The sequence below is a fragment of the Myotis brandtii genome, unplaced genomic scaffold, assembly GCF_000412655.1.
Source record: "Myotis brandtii unplaced genomic scaffold, ASM41265v1 scaffold328, whole genome shotgun sequence".
Classification (NCBI taxonomy): domain Eukaryota; kingdom Metazoa; phylum Chordata; class Mammalia; order Chiroptera; family Vespertilionidae; genus Myotis; species Myotis brandtii.
The window spans coordinates 50,109-64,666 of NW_005362626.1; the positions used below are offsets into that span (position 1 = coordinate 50,109).

General features: G+C 45.0%; 1 protein-coding gene across 3 annotated transcripts in view; it reads left to right on the forward strand.

Annotated features, from left to right (window-relative positions):
* Positions 1-14: 14 nt before the first annotated feature.
* NIM1K (NIM1 serine/threonine protein kinase) overlaps positions 15-14,558 on the forward strand; it is a 26,555-nt gene continuing 12,011 nt past the window's right edge. The window contains exons 1-2 of one of the 3 annotated variants that reach the window (XM_005871028.2): positions 8,566-8,631; positions 10,914-11,044. The gene's annotated coding sequence lies outside the window, so the exon portion shown is untranslated. Of the gene's footprint in view, positions 571-8,565; positions 8,632-10,575; positions 11,045-14,558 lie in introns of those variants that run through there. The other 2 variants (XM_005871029.2, XM_014543527.1) reach the window with 2 other exon arrangements.

Consider the following 14,558-nt stretch of genomic DNA (forward strand, 5'->3'; position numbering starts at 1 on the left):
CCTCCCAGCCCCCCTCCCTCCGGCTCCAGCTCCGCGCCCCACGTCGTCCTCCCGAGTTCAGGAGACAAGAGGACTCTGTTCGCCTCGCCCAGCCCAGCCCTCTTCCTCGGGCCGCGTCAAAGCCGGAGCGAAGGAACCACGTTCTCGGCTCTTCCCCGTGCAGCTCAGACAAGTTTGGAAATTAAACAAATCGCGTTTGCACTCGAGGCCGCGGGACTCCAAAAGGGAAACAAACAAAACCAGACCGAAAAACCTATCCGCAGCCAAGCCAAGATTTCAAAGGGGCATCTGAAACGAGCGTGTGTTTATGGCGATATGGTGTTTTCTGGGTTTTGTTTTGTTTTTTTGCTAAAAAAAATATGTATCCCTCAAGCTTGCATCATCAGTATTCAATGTGATCCACAGAAGCGCTTCAAAAGATGGTTTCTGTTAGTGTTGCAAAAGCACTTCTGATTTTTAGGTTGCCATGGTAACTGAAGAAGTCGCCCTGCACGGTGGAGACGCCGCCGCATGGCTGGATTCCGGAACTGTTCTTGAAGAGATCTCCTCTTGCCCCCTTAAGTTACCATGGTAACAATAACTGAGCTTACAAGATACTTGCTTCTTTTCCTTAAAGTGCTAAAAGCCCACGGCGTGTTGTTGTTCTAAATTTTATTTTTTCAGAGTTTGCAATGTGTAAGACAGATCTTCCCTCTCAGACAACTGAAAATAAACACGGCCCCCCCAGCCAGCCAGTCCTGGGCCAGCTCTCTGCCCACTCCCTGCACTAACCTCACTGCAGCCCAGGAGGGAGAAGGCAGTGCTTGATGGGAAAGGAATCCTGGCCTGCCCTCACATCTCCCTCCCATTTAGCATTCAGCTGGGAATCCTAATTAGCCTTCTAATTAGGAGATGGGGCATGTGGGTGGGGGGTCCCCGAGAGAGGCTCCTGGGGAAAAGCTACATCCAACTCTCTATGGACTAGTGTTTCCTGTGCTGTTGAATTTGCCCAGTAAAGCCCTCGTGGGCTTATTTTTGGCTTGACCGCTGTTCGGTGGTAAGCCTGGAAAAACCTTCAGAGAGGCCTCCCTCTGTGTTCGGAAGAAATGTGGATTGCATATTTAGTTCGCGGTATGTGCTTTTTTCCTAATAACTAACCTACATTTAAAATAAAGGCAGGTTTGTGTAAAATCTAACTTTCCCAGATAGGCCTTAGAGCCCTCGGTGCTCTTGGTTTAACCTTAGATTTTCAGTTAAAATGGATTTACTGGGGGGTAAGGGGGGGGGGAAGTATAGCTACCATTCAAATACTTTAATTAGCAAAGTTGTGCCATTAAAGAACCATCATTCTTTACACAGCCGTAATTCCTGAGCAATGAATCCTATAAATCAATTTTATACATTGGTAACATATGATTGGAAAATTTGAATACCCCTAGACTTACAGTTTTAAAAGAAGAAAAGCTTTTGTCTTAGTAGGTTAAGATTTTCAGCCAAATACATAGTTCCATTTTGAGAAACTCAAGAATTAAAATATTGTGAAATCCAACTTTATTCTTTGAATCTCATTATAATATTTCTCCAGGGAGTCAGGAGCCTTAAGTCATTGGCTGATTTTCCTTCAGTTGTTGAAAGGACAAACTTCATAAAATTACTCTCATTGTGGGCTCGATCCCCAGTAGCGATGTGCAGGAGGCAGCCAATCAATGATTCTCTCTCATCATTGATGTTTCTGTCTCTCCCTCTCCCTTCCTCTCCAAAATCAATTTAAAAAATTACTCTCATTCTACTGTTGTCATTTCTTATTGTCCTTCTAGCAAAAGTTCTCTAGAACTGAAGTTATAAATATTAAGAGGAGGAAATATTCAAATTACTTATGAAGACAATAGTCTAGAATTTGAATTAAGCAGGCCACAGCTCTTAAATTATTTTCTCTCAAGAACTTCAAAGATAGCTCAGCCATTATTTTAAGCATCCCAAGGAATATTAACCAATTTTACAGATGGATGAGTTTCGGTCAAAAGACTCAAGTCATTTTGGCTAACCACTTGGAAAATTAAAAGGCAAAAATACATGCACGTCAGCCAAGACTTAGAGAGCATGGAGACGGGAAGAGAGACAGGGTGGGGATGGCAGGAAGAATTTATGATCACAGAGAAAAATAAAGCCAAAGGGGAAAAGCATCCTGAGTGAGAGGAAACTCACAGATTAAGGGAAAGGGAGTGAAACAGAAAAAGTCCCATGTAAAGAGAGTTGCACAGAAAAGAGAAAGAAGGAAAGAGAAAAGGAAGAGAAGAAGAAAGAAAAAGAAAGAAACCCAAGTTGGAGAACAGAAAGCTAAAGAGAACTCTGCTCTTAATCTTCCTTGAAGAACACAGAAATAGACACTTTTCCAGAAAGCCTCCATCCCCCACTTAGCCACGTCCTCTGACGCCGGGCGTGCCCGGGGACTTGAGTGGCAGATGGAAATGCATTGGCTCACTGCTCCCATGGCAGTGGAGTGGGTCGGACAGCTTCCCCGTCTTTGCCAAACCAGCTGCTCCCTAGACCTCCCTCTTTCCAAGCCTTATGCCACCAAGAAAGCTTTCTACGTCTCTCTTTGTCGGGACCATTTAGTTGGGATAATTTATAGACACACTTGATTATGTAATTGCATTTTTTTTGCTTTAAATGGAAATTTTTTACTTTTAAAAAGTTGCTTAGTTGTTGAAATAATGCATTCATCTAATTTTATGAAGTAGAGCACATTAAAAGATCCTAACAAAAACAGTTCCTAACAGTTCCCTCCTTGGATACAATTACTCTCTGTTCTTACCTGCTGGATAACTTACCCCCCTATTTCCAAATAATTTGCTTAGATGGCTGGTCCCTGATTCGATTTTAGACAGAAGCTATCGACTTTCCCTTATTATAGGGAAGGACATAGCTCTCTTATTCCACTCCTTCCAACTTTTCTCCCTTTAGTTTTGCAACATGGTCTGTGGGAAGAAACCAGGCAGAGCACCATTAGCACAACCCTTTATTTGAAGACGCCAGGCATAGGAGAGCTACCAGGAGCATCTCATTTTAGCCAGAGCAGCCAACATTCAGCGAGTTTCAGCAACAGTTGGTCAAGCGTGGCTCTTGGAAGAGGGAGGAACTGTTCTTGCAGACTAGCAGCTGTTGTTTGGGTGGTTTGGATTTTAGACAGGAAAAAGGAAACAGAGTTGGGGGCTGAGTGTTGAGTTAGGATGGTGAGGAAGACAAGGGCCCTCCAGAGTGGAGCTTCAGTTCCCCGGGCTGGTCAGTTCTGTTCCAGCCCTGGCATGGCTTTCTGAGACTTCCCTTCCCTTCCCTTCTGCACTGAGTCCCTGCTCGGCCTGTTCTCTGCTTTTCCTTTCTTGGTTTAAGCCTTCATTTTATGGAGCCTCCACTTCGGTCAGGGGGTGGCACCCTCGCATCGCTTAGGGTGGGAGTGAGGCAGAAAGTAGGGGGAAATGAGGTCTTTTCCGTCCTCTTTTCTAGCAGCATCGTCCAGTGGGATTGCCTGTGGCAGGCACAGCTCTGGCTGACGGGGCGGGCGGGCATCGAAGCAGCTGCCTGTGTGTGTGGGAAGCGCAGGCTCTGAGGTCAGACGAGCTAGACTGGCCATCAACAAGCTATGCCCTACTGTACGACATTGGACCAGTTACCACGCCCTTTCTGAAGTTCAGTTTCTTCATCGCAGGCACCTTTCAGGGGTGTTGTAAGGATTAAAGAAAACCTGTCTAAAGTAATTGGAACAAAATAAGGATAGCTATTCTTAGTTAAGAATGCTTTTGGCTGCAAGTAATCAAAGAACCTTTCTACTCAGCTAAAAGAAGGGCATTTTCTTGGAGAGGAAGAAGTCTAGACAGGTGTATTAGTCAGTTCACTCTGCCATCACAAAATACCAGAGACCAGGAGGTGGAAACAACAGAAATTTATTCTCTCACAGTTCCGGAGGCTGGACATCTGAGATCAGGGTGCCTGCATGGTTGGTTCTGATGACAGCTCTCTTTCTGGCTTGCTGATGGCCACCTTTTTGCCTTGTCCTCATATGGTAGAGAGACAGAGAGGAGAGAAGAGAGGGGGAAGCACCCTAGCTCTCTGGTTTCTTCTTATAAGGGCACTAATCCCATCATGAGTGCCCCATCTAAGCTAATCTAAACCTAATTAACCCCAAAGGCCCCATCTTCAAATTCCACTTTGGGGGTTCAAGTCCTCAACATATGAATTTTGGGGAACACAGATCATACATAGTAATAGGCCAGTGATTTTCAACCGGTGTGCCACAAGAATGTTTAAAACATGCAATACCTGCCTGTTTAGTCAGGGTCACGGACCTCTTTTCCCTTATTGTCAAATACAATAATGACAGCAGCCAACACAACAGTAGCTGTCCGGTGTGAATGAATCAAAATTATACCTATTTTTTTTGTCAGATCAGCAAAAATATATTTTGTGGTATGCCACAGAATTGTAGTGATCAGTTTATGTGTGCCATGAGGTGAAAGGGGCTGGAAATCCCTGTAATAGGCGACTGATAACTTTGTTTTAACCGCTCTGAAGACCTGGGTTATTCTGCTTTTTACTCTGTCATCCTTCCTTTTGCTATCATATTTCTCACGTTCTGGTCTTTAGGCGGCGTTCCACAGAAGAAGAAAGGGAAAGGGCTATGCTCGTTTTAAATATCCCATTTTATCAGGATCACAAGTTAGTTAGGAACCCCTCCCGAGGTCTCATTGTCCAGAACGGTGCCTCCTGGCCAGCTCTAGCTGTGAGGGAGAAAGAGGAGTCGGGATTTCCAGCCTTTATAACAGGAGACGGCAAGGAAGGAAGAAGAGAGTTAGCAAACGCGTTGAGTGAGCCAGCCTACAATGTCTGCCATACCATCACTTATTAAAAAAAATACTTTTATTGATTTCAGAGAGGAAGGGACAGGTAAGGAAAGATAGAAACATCAATGATGAGAGAGAATCATTGATCGACTGCCTCCTGCACATGTGCCCTGACCAGGAATTGAACCGTGACCTCCTGGTTCATAGATCGACACTCAACCACCGAGCCATGCCAGCTGGGCCACACCATCACTTATTGAGAGGGTGACCTTATGCTCATTTGTCAGGCATGCCTGGTTTACACCTGCCATTCCAGTGTATTATTAATAGTACCTCCTCCTCCCCTTGAAAGTGTCCTGGTTTGAATGACAAATTCTCTGTTCACCCTACTTGTTGAGCAGTAGCTACATATTGTAGGCTCTCAGTAAATAGTTATTAATAAGGAGGATAAAATGCAACCGTCAGGTAAATAACAAGCCAAGGGCACACCTGGTGAGTGCTTGTGTGGTACAGGCCGCAGACGTGCTGGGCTCACAGGAGAGAGGAATGAGTGTGAATTGGCAAACGAGTTGGGTGAGCTGGTTTGGATGGAGATGAAGCATGAGGGGGAAATGTAACACCAGGCATGAAAGATAAATGGGTTGGGCACAGTTTGAAAGAATGAAAAAGTACAGTTTCTGTGCCAGGGACTTTTCTTGGAAAGACTAACAACAGGCAAGTTTTACTGCTGCCTTTGTTTGAGTGGGGAACATTTTGTAACATGGGGTTCAATGCTGAGATATGATGTAGCCTAAGAGCATTCTGAGGACTCATGGCACAAAATAAAAAGCCATTGATATTTATTAAGCCAAATATATACTTTTTTCTTTTGCCATCACAAACAACTTATCACAGAAAGTTTGAATGTGAGGAGAACAATGATTTTCTAAATTATTCTCTTGTGAAACATGTAGGAGAGTGTGACTTAGAGCTCTTCTACTAATGAAGTCCTCTTTGGTTAAAAGAAAATATTTACATTTTCTAAAATTTCTTTTGAGTTGATATCAAATAAAAATATTTGCTTAGCTGTTTGCTTATTTATTTTTTTCCTAGCTTGGTTTTTAAATCTCAACAATTAGTTTTAGAGATTCATTCATTTTGTTGGGATATTTGGTGGGCTAGCATAGTGGGAAGACATAAAGATACTTGGTTCTAATCTTGTTCTTTCCACTAACTAGTAGGTCTCTCTCTTTTTAAAAAATATATTTTTTTATTGATTTCAGAGAGGAAAGGAGAGAGATAGAAACATCAATGATGAAAGAGAATCACTGATTGGCTGCCTCCTGCACACTCCTTACTGGGGATTGAGCCCACAACCTGGACATGTGCCCTGACCTGGAATTGAACTGTGACCTCCTGGTTCATAGGTCAACGCTCAACCACTGAGCCACACCAGCTGGGCACCAGTAGGCCTCTTTTACCTCCCTGCATCTGTTTTTCAAACACAACATGAGAGATTAAACAACCCTGTGGGACCCGCCCCTCTGCACTCTGAGAGTCCAGGAATGTGCTTGGGTCATCAAGGGAAACTATGAAACAGCCAATCTGCTTCCAGCCCCGGTTGGTTTGGTTTAGGGATGTGTAAGAAGCAAGACTGCAGAGGAACTCAGACCAGGCCATGAAACGCTTGAATGTCCAGCTTGTCCGTCTGTCTGGTGGTCCGGGGGTATCCAGAGAGCTCTCCTCCAATACCGTATTTCAAATGAATCCACTTTTCCCTATCAGCTTCGTTCACTCTCCAGTTTGTGCATCCATACATAGTAATTGGGAATACGAGGGTGTGGGATGATCTTAACCTTGGTCTTTAATGACACCTCTTTGCTTCTGGTGACCTTTCCTAATTCTCCCCCTGCTGCCTTCCGAGCCTCAGCCTTTTCTGGGTGAATAGAGAGAAGAGAACATCACGGTGATGTTACAGTGGGGTCTGAAGGTTAAGGAAGACAAGGAGCAAGCGTGTTCCAGGTAGGCCAAGCTGGGGACTAACGCTACCCAGGCATGAAAGGCTATTTTATGATAGGCAAGGTAAACTTGAGGCATAAATCGGATAATTGATTCAGGTCTCAGAACTTTCCTTCAGGGCTGGGTATTTAATCGAGTGTCTTTGAGGGGAGAGGGACTAGGATGCCTTGGAGCCCTGGGTAAACACCGACTCCCCAGCGTCCCAGAGGTGGGATTTAATTCACTGCTAATTAGTGTTGGTTTTGGCTCCCCTGGGGAAGAGTAAACACAAGGAAGGCAAGGAGCAGGGACAAGGTCAAAGGCAAGTGCATGGGCGTGTGTATTTGTAGAGCTGTTTGGGAGGAATGGAGAAGTGCAAAGGAGGTCTTGAAAATAGAGCAGGATTATTTCTTATTGAAATAAAGCAAATTCTGCTGCAAGCTACTGACACCCTAAAATAAAATAAGAGAAACGGAGCCTCTTTGATACTCACTGTGCTCATGTTAATCTTACTAGCCCTCCAAGGAAAGCCATAATGGGGTTGTTTTTATTGTCTGTGGGTTGGAGCAAATGCTGGTGTGTAAACATTCTGTCGCTCGCGATTCAAATAACCTTCTTAGGAGTGTCTATCCACATTCGAGGTGTGTTTCACCGGCACACAATGGGGCGTTTCATCGAACCCACAGACATTTGGTGCAGACATTTTCTAGCCGGAGGAGCTCTGGGGAGGGGCCTGCGCAATAAGCCTGCCCTTGTTAGTTTCAGGATTGAACACTTGAAAGAGTTTCTGTTGTTTTGTTACATTTTCGCCTTTTCTTCTTGATCAGGGGACACTCATTTGTCATGGGTGGGTTTTGTGTTGTGGTTTTGTTTTTTTTTTCAGCCAGAGAAGGATGTTTAAGACAGAAATATCTATTTCTGTATCTTCTAGAATTCACACTACCTTTTCAAACAGCTGTACAATTCCAGTCAATTCAGCCAGCATTTATAGACTCCTCTTGGGTACCAGGTGCCCAGAATCCTGAGATCAATAAGACCAAGGGCCTGCCCCATAGAAACAGCCGCCCTTTATCTTCACAGTGATAAAGCATTCGTGAACCCAGGCTGAAGGAGTACGGGGCGGCGGGGAGGAGGAGTGTGGGCTGCGCATCACAGCAGAACCTTCTGGATGCACCCTTCTGAATCTGTGCACATTCAGTCTGTGATCTGTTCGCAGTTTATGTATTGAAATCCTCTCTCGTCTCCAGAACTCAAGCTTTGCTGGGGAAAGGCCCTGTGAGGTGAGACAGGCTGCTTACCTACTTCCACTCGCCTCCCTGGGGGGATGTTTTTCAGCCAGAAGTGCCCGGTCAATTAGCAAGCACCAGGGAACAGTGTGCAGTTCCCAGAACTGGCTCCCAAGCCTCGGCTCCCAGCGGGCAGCACGCAGGCAGCCTCTCCAGCACCTGTAATCACTTTTCAATGGTTCCCAGATGGGTTCCGCTCCAGGGAAGACAGCCGCTCTGATGAGATCTGCCTTTCTCTTAGGTCACCACGGTCCTCCGTGAGGACGCCTGTGCCCAGCAGTTCTTGGAGCAGGAAAGGCAGAGCCAGACCCGGGAGGGTCCTGCCTCATTTTCAGAAGAGCAGTTCATTTTGTCTTTCCCAGGCCGGTGGGCCTGCGAGACCCTGGACTTCGTGACTCATGTTCTTTCATGGGTTGACGTCAGTATTTACCAGGCTCCTTTTGGATGGAAGGCCAGTGCGGTTTCTGTGTATTTTCATGTAAAGCCTAGATTCACTGCTTGTCTCTGCATGGTTTATGAATTTCCTGCTTCCCCAGAGGTTGGTCATTAAGGTGAATACTTATTTGATTTTTTTTTTAAAAAGCAGCTTACTCTTTGATCCTGGTACACCTATAGATATAAGTGCTTCTTCTAAGGTTCTTGCCTTGTGTGCTGCATCCCCACTGCACTGTCAGCTCTCTGTGTGATCTGAGCAGGATGTCCAATCAATGAAGGATGAGAAGTACAAGCCTATTGGTTAGGACTGAGCAGAGGGAAGACAGGATAAGTTTAACATTAACCAAGTTAGGGTGGAGGGTGGTCAGTGAAAAGAGGAAGGTGAAAACTATTGGTGATAGACTGAGGCAACTAAAAAAAAAAACCTAGGGACACTACCCGTGCACGAATTTCGTGCGCCAGGCCTCTAGTAATGAGATCAAAGGATTGCATTCAGGATATGTTTTGAAGAGAGAGCCAATAGAATTTGCTGACACGTTGAACATGAGCCATAAGAAAAAAGAGGAGTTAAGGGTTGTGGTTTCATCAGGAAGGATGCTTACCCTTTGCCAAGGTGTGAGAGGGGACACATCTGGAGAAGAAAATGAGAAGCTTGATTTTCTACCTTCAGAGTTAAGAAGAGAGGTTACTACCCAAAGTACAGGTGACTTTCCCTGCAGGGGAACGAGGAAGGAAGGAGGTAAAGATAAGGTCACCTTGGGAGTTGTCCAGCCCTAGGTGAGCAGCCCTGTTCCAGGTGATGCGGAATGCAGGCGGTGGACGGAGGCCCTGACCATGTCACATGGACACAAGGAGAACTCATGAGGAAGCTCGACTCACACAAATCAAATAGAAAAAACTCGGAGCCGAGGACCAGATCACGAGACACAGATCTGAGGTGCCACCGCGTGGTAGCAGTGTGGTCAGGAGCAGGCAGGGAACGCTTCTAGAAGGAAGACCATCTCCACAGGATGGGAAAAGGACAAAATGGTGGGAACAAGCAGGTGCCACTCAGGCCTGTCTGGAAGTCATTGGAAGGATTTAAAAAACTGGTCCCTGGCACATAGTAGGCACTTGATGAAGAACAGCTAATAGTGCTTATTAAATTGGGGGAATTTGATGAAGATAAAACTGTAAAGCTCTCCTGAGTGCAGCTCCTCCCCCATGTCGACCCCTAGACCTTTGGCACCCTTTTTCCTTTCCCCTTTCCTGGGTTGTCTTCTAATCCTTCTATTAGAAAACCTCAAACCTGGCTTTCTAAATTGTGAGGGGGAAGGAACTGGGCTGTCATATTTCAGCATGTCCATGAGGGCTTGCGGGTTAATAACCTTGTGCATGTGGACACTAGAAAGGTCCAGAAGGGGGCAATGTGACACTTGAACTTCAGGAGGGTTTGTGTTTTGTTTTCTTGTGTGTTTTTTTTTCATGAACATTTTGGAATCCACCCTCCATCCTTGAGTAGAGAATCTCAGAGGCCAGGGCCAGCAGGATCTTTAGACATCATGGTGTCCACCGCTCTCACTTGCCAGTGGAGACACAGCCCAGAGATGGGGAGGGACTTGCTTAGGCCACACTGGCATTTAGTGTGAAAGCAAAACTCTAACCTCATTCTAACTCTGAATCCGTCCTTACTCCCCCCTTCCCCCCCATTTGTGGTTTAATTTGGGAGAATCTCCCTGAAAAGCAGTTTCTCGAAGTTGTGTCGTGTACCCATAACTTGTAAAGGAATAAAATTGTCACAACTCCGTACTCTTCCAAACCTTTCTCTATGAATATACAAATAAACACAGACATATATATATGCATGTGCCCTAACACCCAATATTGGGGTAGTAATATTACTGGAAAAGCATGAGCCTCCCTGTTCATTTGCATGACACCTTACATTAACTTAAAAAATATGAATAATCTATATCAAAGTATGGGATCTGGTGGAGACTTTGAGATGGCGGGGAGCTGAAGTCTACCTAAGCCGCCTCTTGGTTCAGTCCTGGCACGCGTGGTCTACCGAATCATTTCTCTTTTGCCGGTGGTTTAAAATGCTAGCTCTGTTACATATTAAATGTGCATATCTACGAAGATATATATTTTAAAAAATATCTCTATCCTGTTCGTTCAGACTGCCATTGCGTGCCGACACTCGCTCCCTTTTCTGTAGCGAATAACTTCTCTCCTGTCGCCCTCCACCAGCACCCCTCGCTTTCCTCCACTGCTGGGCAAGTATTTAAGAACCCTCAGATGTGCTGCCTCTCCCGTGTGAAGGCATCACTTAGGAGGCACAAAGGTTTCAAGTTCCACTTGAACTTCTTGTGATAGTCGAAGTGAGAGTCTTTGTTCTGCAACTGCGTTTCCTCCTCAGTGACCCGGCCTCCAGCCTCCTGCTGCAAGACTTTCCTGAGTTCTGCTCAAATGGAAAGAAAGTCTTTCCTAACATCCTTAAGGCCATCACCCGGACGCTGTTCGTAGTAAGCCCGGGACATTGGCGCCGAAGTAAGTTACAAGGCAGCAAGAGAGCAGTTCCTGCTTTGACTTGCAGTCATTTTCAGTCTCCTACAAGTAAAGCACGCGCTGCCAATGGGCAGGCGTTGTTCCCTCACGGTGTTTCCTAAAAGAGTGATTTCTGAGGAAGAACACATTTTGTTTTCTGCTCAGGGCCACCTGCTTGTGATTCAATCCGCAATTCCCTTCTGTGCAGCTGAGTACGTTACAGCTTTGTATAACTCAGGTCTGAGTTGTAAGAAAAATGCCAATAACAGAAAGGTGTCCTGTGAGAATGAATTCGATGGCTAACTAAACTTGGAGAACACTGAGACAAACAAACAAACAAACAAACAGACAAATTGTTTACTTGCGTGTGCTTTAAACACCGCAAGACTGTACGGTGCTGATGCAAAACCCTAAGAGTGGGATAATATGCACCTTTCCAGCATATATTCACGATGGCCCTATGGCCGCCCTCCCCTTTTATTCTGATGATGTACCTAGAAAACCGAGAGCAGCCTGCAAATTGTCAGCCTGAAGGCCAAATCTGGCCCGATGGTCAGTTCACTGGACCATACAATGTTTCAAAAACATTCTACAAATTGGAAGAGCTCACCAAAAGTGTCTTGATTTCCAGTTGCTTTTAAAGAATTGAAAGGCCAGCAAAAGTAAGCCAGCTTTGCAGCATGGCCACCCTGGCTGCAATTGGGCGTGGGCCTCTTCATCATTAGGGGCGTGGACGCTGTACTAAGCCCCTGCACGGCCCACCTCGGTGCTTGAGTCAGTGACCTTGACCATCAAGGGAGCCTCAAGTGTGGGAGAATTCCTGTGGGAAGAGCTGATGTCAGCCCATCGGGCGGGGTGGACTGGCTATGGGTGGTCAATGGAACAAGGGCGACCGGCCGAGTGGCCAGGAAAGCAGCCGTGAGATCAGGAGGAACAAGAGGCAGTACCCAGGAGCAGCGCTGCTGTTCATCACAAGGCACAACCGGTTCACCCTGGTTTTCCATTTGCTCCCAAATTTCCCAGCTGCGCCCTCCTCCACCCGTGGGGATCTTGACATGTGCGGTGAGAAACAAAGAGCCAAGGCCAAAAGCTGGGGCGTTGCAAATGATTGTTAAATGGTAAAACTCGATTTTCAAATAAAGCATGTTTGCTAGTCATTCCCCCTGAGGCGCACCGACAGGAGAAGGGTTTGGCTGTCATTGCCTTCTTTTGCCACGGTGCCCGGGTGCCCGAGAGCCTTGCCCAGAAGTTTTGTCATTTAAACTCGGACAAAGACAACAAAGGCGAGATGGTTTTCTTTGATATTATTTTCACAGTGGGTTGCAAGTCAAGAAAATAAATTACCACGCAAGCTCTGTGTTCTTTAATCTTGTTTAATGCATTGCTGCGCTGCAACAGTAAGTTAATAATGAAGGACATTCCGCCTTCACCAGAGGTCGGATCTACAATGGCGGGGCCCCATAGTTTTGGCTATTTGGGTTCCTACGCTCTCATTAATGTCCATAAACATTAGTCAAAATCGAAAGGGCAAAAGGCGAAATGACAACAAACCCCAGTTTCATCTAAGAAAGGGAGATTTTATCTGTGATTCGGTCTGTTGTCATTTCCATTGCTTGCTTACTTTTCAACATGATGTAATTAGAAAGTAATAAAAATATAAACTATTTATAGCAACCCCACAGTCCATAATCAGGATTTCTATTCACCCACATCTAAGAAACATATTCAGAAGGAAAAACACGTTTTGCAAAGTGAAAATGAGTATTTACACACGCAACCATGATTTATCTTTTCCGTGAAGGTTTTTTCCATCTTCTCTTCTTATTCTACTGGAGTTTGTGGGAACCCATAGTTTTCTGACATTTCTGAGGTTTGTTGGCAGGTCAAGTACAACAGAAACCATGTGTCTTACTTTACTGGGCAGGCAGGAGTGTCACTACAAAGTCTAATAATTAGGTGCTGGACTTTCGGAATTGATCAGCTGGTTGTCTTGTCTTTTTTCACTATTGTTTATCTCTTCTAGAATCTTTTTTTTTTTTTTTACAATTCTTCAATTTTAATTTCCAAGAGAGCTCTTTCTTGCTCTCTCTCTCTCTCATTTTATTCTGGTTTTATGGATGCAATATCTTATCTTTGCCTCCTGTTTCCTGCATTGGTGTTTCCTTCAAGTGCCTTTTGGTTGTTACTATTTTGGTTGGATACATACCTTTCTTTAATTTTGGAGCCTTTGCTCAGGTATATGGTGCCTCTGGACGGGACATTCATTCTGAGTGCAATCTGATTGGAAGCTCCCTGCATGCAGAGAAAATACATTCTAGAAGCGAAATTGCTGGCAAAGGATATGGACACTTGTACTTCATTGGCTGTTACAGCCCATGGCCCTCCAGGCAGCTGTAGGAATTCTGACTCTTAGTAACAACGAGTTTCCCCAAACCCTCTATGACCAGTGCATTATCACATTGTTTGTAGTTTCCAACTTTATTTGTAGAAAAATCTAATTTCAGTGTCTAATTTATGGATTTGCTACCTGATTTATGTGTATTTTTTTTGCAATTGAGATTGAGCGTCTTTTTATATAGTATAGAGTCATCTGTACTTTCTGTGAAATGTCTGCTCACATTCTTTATAATTTTTAAGATATTGGTGTTTTTGCTTATCGATTTGTGAAAATTCTTTGTCTAGGAAATTAGCCCTTTGTCTATCACACATGCTGGAAAGCGTTCCTACCAGTTTACCATTGATCTTGTTTCATTAGTGCTTTTTTTTTTGGCAAACAGAAAGTTACCGTTTTATGTAGTCAAATTTAATGATCTCTTTTATGAGCTCCGAGGTCATGAAAAAATCGGGTTTTTTTCCTAGTATTTTATGGTTTCATTTATTTTGCTTTTATTTAGGTGATCTAGTTGGCATTTATCTTGGCAGGAGGTAGAGGTTCAATTTTCCCCCAGTTGGCTGGCAACCTGTCTCAACTTACAAATCTTCCTCAATACAAACCCACAGCAATGTTTTAAAATTGTAAAATCCTCCTTCTGATCGGCCAGATTAACTGTCTCCTGGTCATTAAAGCAAGACAGGATTGTTTCAAAGCCATTGTGCAGGAAATGTAATTTGTGGGTGTATGTAATCCGACCACATTTGGCAGCTGGGTCTAACCCCTCCGTGTGCAATTGGAACCTGAAGTTAATCACCAAATCCAAAACCTGATTCTCAATCGCAGGCCTGAATGGAGTTGAAGATACAGAGCCCAAATCAGGAGGGGGAGGGGAGGGGAGCAGAGGAAAGTCCTGGGCAAGCACCTCACGGGTGCAGGCCAGAGACCAGGTTCCAGGAGGCGTGAGACCGGGGTGCCTGGGGACACCTGAGCCTTTGGAAGAGGCAAGGTTGGGGGGCACTTGGCTTTTCTGTCTCTTGCATTCAGTCCTGTAGCAATTCTCAGTGTGGAGGTGGGATTCCAACTTGGCTTTCACCTGCGCAGAAGTGGGGCCGGGAATCCTGATGGAGTAGAAGGTGGCCCAGG